Genomic DNA, 7,263 nt, shown 5'->3' with positions numbered 1-7,263 from the left:
TTTATTTACTATCATCAAACTTCACAAACAACATGAATTTCCTCATGGAAAAACTTTAATCTTTTAATAATTTTGTAAATTAGTCCCTGGGCTAGCTAGATTAAGCTACAACGACTTTAAAAACATAGAAATCATTAAAAATGGGATAAAAATTACTCACATGCAAGTAAAGGGGTGTTGGTCGAATCTCAAGCTTCTCCCATGGTGTTTTTAAACTTATTTTTTTGTGGACTTCACTAGGTTGAAGATAACTTGTTTTCTTTTATTTTTTACTTAATGTATTTACTAATTTACATAATAACCTTCTCATTAACATTTAATAATCGTTTAAAGATGTCCATAAAAGTCCACTCAACATTCTAATAGTCTATTTACCATATAAAACCCTCAACTATTTAATAGTATAACCATTAGATCTCTTTAACTTATAGAACTCAAGTTTTGCACTTAATTCAATTTAGTCCTTTTTATCGAATTAAACATGCAAACAGTAAAATTTCTTAATGAACTTTTTATATGATACTACTATCCTGCTGTACAAAATAAAATATTAAATAAATACATTTCAATGTCGAATTTGTGGTCTTGAAACCACTATTCTGATTTCACTAAAAATGGGTTGTTACAACTCTCCCCCTAGAGGGATTCTCATCCCCGAAAATTCTTACCAGAAAAGAGGTTCGAATATTGCTTTCTCATAGCATTCTCAAGTTCCCAAGTGGCTTCCTCTATCTCATGTCATTGCCAGAGAACTTTTACTAAAGTTATGTTCTTGTTTCCTAATTCATTCACCTCTCGTGCCAGAATTCTAATCGATTCCTTATTGTACGACATGTCAGGTTGAATCTCAACATCCATCGGGGAGATAACATGTAAACGGTCATATCAGTACCGTCGTAACGTAGACATGTGAAAGACATTATGAAACTTTTCTAGTTCTGACAGTAAATCTAATCAATACGCAATAGGTCCAATCCTTTTAGTAATATCATATGGCCATATAAATTGCGGACTTAGCTTTCTTTTGTGACCGAACGGTAGAACTTTATTCCAGGGTGATACTTTCAAGAATACTCTATCACTGACTCAAAATTCAATGTCTTTACGTTTAAGATCCACATATGATTTCTGACGATCGAAAGCTACTTTCAAACTATCTCGGATCACTTTCACTTTTTCTTTAGTCTCGTAAATCAAATCAACCCCGTGTATCTATTTCTCATTGAGGTAGGTCCAATATAATGAAGTTTGAAACTTATGACGATACAAAGCCTCATACGGTACCATCTCAATGCTTGATTGAAAATTGTTGTTGTACACGAATTCAACCAACGGCAAATATTTCTCCCAACTACCTTCGAACTTTAATACGCAACAACGAAGCATATCCTCGAGTATCTAAATTACTTACTCAGACTGACCATTGGTCTAAGGATGAAATGCAGTGCTAAAATGCAAACGCGTACCAAGAGCTTCCTATAACTTTTTCCAGAATCGTTATGTAAACCGTGGATCTCTATCCGAAATTATGGAAACTGGTACCCTGTTCAACCTGGCAATATCAAAAACGTATAATTTAGCTAATCTCTCAAAAGAGTAATCTGTATGAATCAGAATAAAATTTGTAGAATTCGTCAAACGATCAACGACAACCCAAATTGCATCTTTCTTTCTCGGGGATAGGGGTAAACCCGATACGAAGTACATAGTAACACAATCTCATTTCCATTTTGGTATCATCACTAGCTATAACAATCCCGGAGGTACCAGATGTTCAGTTTTTACTTGCTGACATACTAAACATCTAGATACAAAGTCAAAAATCTCGCATTTCATTCTCGGCCACCAGTATATCTGTTTCAAATCACCATACATCTTATTACTTCCCGGATGAACGAACAAGCTACCATTATGATGATAGAAGGTTGTAGCTTCAATTCTTTAATGAATAGATTAGGTTGTATTAGTAGTGGATGACTACTATCATTCCTTAAATCTTAAATGAATCTACTTTTTACAGCTTCTTCTATATGTATATATAGTTATAAATTAGAGAAACTCCAAAGTGGGTGTAGTATGGAATGTTAAAAAAGGAACACTTCAATACAAGCATTAGAAAAATCAATCTGGCCAAAGGTTGTCATTGCATGAGTGTGTGTCGGCGCAATTACGTACTCCCTGGGGATTTGTTGCACCCCATCTTTACTTAACAAGGGTACAGTAATGCAACGGTATCCCTTATTCCAAAAAAAATGTATATATAATATATAAATACTTAGTATTGTATAATAAATGTTGTGATGGTAAATAGAACTTAGGGTTTGAAGCATGATGCTAGCATTGATGAAGTTGCAACCTTATTCATTCATGCTTTTGAATTATCAATGCAATATTCTTTCATCTAAATGTGATTCATCCATTGGGAATTTAGAGGGTTCAAGTTGCTAGAATGATTATTTGCCTTAGTAAAATTTTTGTAGCCTTGCTAGTTTCTATTTTTCTTGAGGACAAGTAAAAACTCAAGTTTGAAGGTGTAATAGCACTAGAAAGAACATAGGTTTTCCCCCTTACTTATTAGTTAAATTGTTCCCATTTAGTTATCCTTAGCATAAATTTTAAAATTTTCAGTTTAGTAAATTGCATTTTATAACTTTGTGAATCCTAGTCTATTTTATCCGTAATTTTGCTAGCTCTTTGCATTAATGTCACTACATAAGTAAATTTCAGATTGCGTCCAAAATTGTCACCGCACCTGACAGCTATCTGGGTAAGAACTAAAATTGCGTTAGTGTCCAGCCTGGTATAACCAACCTATATGTGCAAGGACAAAATAATTTTGAGGAAAGAACATTTGTACTATTGGAGGACATAAAAGGTGGACGTGACAAGAAAAACTAGCTTCTTTTTTCCAAATCATCATCTTCATCATCCTACCTTGAAGCTTGCAACCATGGTAGCTTAAGCCTCTCACGAGTGAGCCATCATCAAAACTAGATGCAGACTAGCTTCTGATGAGAAGACCTAAGTGCGAGACAAGAAGGAATAGAGAGATCCAATCGAGTTTATCTAGGAATAGTATTCTCCACTCAATTCTTTCTTATTTCTTTATGAATGCTGGTGATTATTCTCTATTTTCTATTTGTATAGAAGTACACATGAATTCTTGATTACTTGTTATCTTATTCAATCTTGCTTTTATTGTTTAATCTTGGGGTTTGAATTTTTTTTAACATGGAAGTGTTATTGCAGTCATTGACACTGGAAAGTGTAGTGACAGTTTGAGCCAACAAGCATTACAATGGAAGTTGAGTGAGGATTAGAGAAATTTAGTCCACTTGTTCTTAATAGTTCCATATTGCCATCATCAGAAGGTGAGGTTAGTATGCATGTTTAAGTCTCGAATTAAATAGAGGAGTGACGTTGGGTAAGATATACATTGAACTTTATTACTTTGACAATCACCTATCTTTTTATACCTTGTGAGCACTTAGTATTCTGCTAAAGATTCATGTTAGGGATCCCATTTTATCATTACCATATTTTATTTTTTTATTTTCAAGTTATTGCATCAACAAGTATTCTTACAATTTATCTCGTTTCCATCTAGTTATTACACTAGACAAAAGACTACCATCCCTATGGGATCGATATTCGACAAACTCACATCTGTCTACAATGTATGCTTATAATTGCATCGACAATGTATGCTTGCACATTATTGCTTTGACATTATTACACTAGACAAAAGACTACCATCCCTATAGTTTTGCACATCTGTCTACTATAGTTTCGGCACTAGTCAATAATTTTCCCTTTTCCGTGTATGTCCTTCGGTTGTTGTAATTCTTGATCTAAACCATAATTCAAACCAACTATCTATTCTAAATATCTTCTAATAGTATATTGAATTTAAATAATAGCTCAATTCATTTATACAATAATTCCTAGACTTTTGCATTTATCTCAATTTAATCCCTAAAATTGAAAATACTATAACTTTCAAATTTGAGCTTCAATTTTGAAATCAATCTCAATTCTATCCTCCTACATCTCAATAGAGCTCATAATTTTATAAATTTCATGCACACTTAAAATTTATTGCATTTTAGTCTCTAGGTTCAAGACTAACAACTTTAACTTTACATATTAGTTCGATAGCATATCTAAGCTTCAAAACTAACCAAATAACCAAAAAAGTTTCAAGAAAAAATCAATGGAATCTTTAATAAACTTTAACAGTTTAGCGAAATAGTTCTCGGGCTAACTAGATTAAGCTATAACGATCTCAGAAACATAAAATTTACTAAAAACGACATCAAAGTTACTTGTATAAAAAGACCAATTTTCATGAAAAGTTTGAAGCTTTCTCCACACTTCAAAAATGGCTTTCAAATAATAGAGGATGATTGTAACGAACCATTCTCTTTCCATCTACTTTTGTTATCTTATTTTACTTATTATTTCTTTAAATTTTTATTACAATTTTAACATGTTTTCTAATTAATCACATTCTTAAACTGTACAAAATTTAACACTAGGATCTAATTACCTTGTAGGTCCTTAAAAATTCATTAATTAAACATTTTAATTGATAAAAATCAATAGCGATTAACTTTTGTAGGTTTAACGATTTAGTCCTCTTTCCTTAATTAACTAACCAAACATCAAAATTATCGAACCAAATATTAATAAGACACTTAAATAAATTTCTAAATATTAAATAAATAATATTATTGACTCACACATCGTATTTGTGGTCCCAAAACCATTATTTTTGACACCAATGAAAAATAGGCTATTACACCAACTTTTTAAATGGTCCTAAGATAATTCCACAAGTAAGAATTATCCTTTCCTTCTATACAATAGTAAAATTCAAACAATTAATTGCCTTTAGGATCAAATGAAGATAAAGGAGCGTTCTCATCAAATTTTGTAGTTGGTTGTATAATAGGTGAGGTTGACTACATTGTTATTTATTTAGTTGTAGTGCAACAACTTCAAGTTCTTTCTTAGTTTCCATTGGTTCAAAAAATTCAATATTGGAGATCAATAAAACTCCCATTTAATATGTTGTCTCTTTTAGATCAATAAAAAACTTAAAAATATCTAGAACTTACTTTTATCCTGTGATGGACAAGATGTTGTTACATCATTAGTAATATTGGCAACATTAATGCCAATTATAATTGAAGGTGAAACAACTACTAGGGTTTTTCTCAAGTATGACAGATTCACCAAATAAATGAAATGAAGTCCCTTTAGCATGTCTTTCTCTTGCGAAATTAAATTCAATCACCTCACCATTTTTTCTTGCATCATCCTAAGACAACATAAGAATAAATTAACCCAAGTATAAGTTAGAATAAAAACAAGAAATTATCGCATCAACATCTATCATAAAAAAAGCATTATTACTTCCTCACAGTAAGTTGTTTCAATAGGTGGTAAGAAAGGACACTAACTTTTTAATAAGATTTTTTACTCATGAAACAATAAGGATCTTTTCTTCGAAATCTTAATAGAGTTTTCATGGTGGTAGAAATATCTTCATTAGTTGCAACTTCATGATTGACTAAATAGTTAATTTTCATAACTAACACATGATTTGAATTTTCTCACCCACATTTTCTTGTGATTGTGAGATTTTTTTAAAAATATTTTGTGCCTTTCTAGAACACCATGTGCAACATATTTATTTCCCCCAAATCAAATCATTTAGCATCTTATGACATTGAGGTCTAATATGACCCGCAACATCATCATAATGACAGGTTTGTCTCTACTTCTTTTTTCCATTTTGACTCTGCTTCCTCTAAGATTGTTTCTAGAGGTATGTACTAGTAGTTGTAAAGTGAATTGTAACTGGAGATACTCCAATAGATATAATAGGATATCTTCTCCTAAGATCCTTGAAGAGTTTGTAACATCTGATCTTGATATGACTAGTAAGTCCACAATAACAGTACATGGGTCTAATTTTTTTGTTTTTGTACCTTCTTTATAGTATAAGTGATCTTCCATACTTTAAAATGGTAAATTACACTACAGGAAAATAGGGCTTTAGTGACGTTTTTAGTGGCGTTTGGACAAAAAATGCCGCAAATATTATACATTAGCGGCGTTTGCAATAAAATGCCAAAAAAAATTGAGAAATAGTGGCGTTTTTGGTCTAAACGCCGCTAAAAACTAAGCAATAGCTGCGTTTCTGGTTCAAACGCCGCTAAAAACTGAACAATAGAGGCGCTTTTGGAGAAACGCCGCTATAAATCGAGGTTTTAGCAGCGCTTTTGAAGAAACGCCGCTATAAATCAAGGTTTTAGCGGCGCTTTTGGAGACACGCCGCTATAGATTGAGCTTTTAGCGGCGCTTTTGGAGAAACGCCGCTATAGATCGAGCTGTTAGCGACGCTTTTAGAGAAACGTCGCTATAGATCGAGCTTTTAGCGGCGCTTTTTGAAAGACGCCGTAAAAAAGTAATTTAGTTTATGAGTTATGGTTTAGGGCCTAGAGTTTGAGGTTTGGGGTTTAGGGTTTGGGGTTTAGAGGTAAATATGGTAAACTACTTAATTTGTATATATTGGAATTTTTTTTATAATATAAATCTAAATAAGATAAATATAAATTATTATTTTAAAAAATATACATATCAAAATGGGTTAAATCCCAAAAGCATAAATTATGAACACAATTATTGATATAACATCATTTTATATTTATATATTGTAGACATAAATATTTATATTTATTCAATATAAAAATATATTGATGTATTTATTTTTTAAAATGTGTATGATTAAATCAAAATTAAAGTTTCAATTATACATTTAAACCACAATTAGAATTTCACGTCTATAATTACACATTAAATCGAAATTCATATATAATTCTGAGATGTATCTCTATCAAAATTTAGGTGTATACATATAATTAAATATCTAATTATGGTTTAAGGGTTGGGGTTAAGGGTTTATGGTTTATGTTTTATGTTTTATGGTTTAGAGTTTAGGGGATAAGGATATAATGTTTATTATTTTGGGGTTTAAGATTTATGATTTAAGATTTAAGGTTTAATGTCCATGGTTTAGGGGTTTATGGTGCATGATATAATGTTTATTATTTTTGGTTCAGGGTTTATGGTTTAGAGTTTGTGATTTTTTGTTTTACAGTTAGGATCGTGGTATTATTCACGGTTTTAAGGGTTAGGCTATTAAGGTTTAAGGGTTAGGGTTTTCGATAAGATAACAAAAAATAAAATTATTTT

Source organism: Gossypium hirsutum, chromosome A06 (genome assembly GCF_007990345.1).
Source record: "Gossypium hirsutum isolate 1008001.06 chromosome A06, Gossypium_hirsutum_v2.1, whole genome shotgun sequence".
Taxonomy (NCBI): domain Eukaryota; kingdom Viridiplantae; phylum Streptophyta; class Magnoliopsida; order Malvales; family Malvaceae; genus Gossypium; species Gossypium hirsutum.
This window is presented reverse-complemented; position numbering follows the sequence as displayed.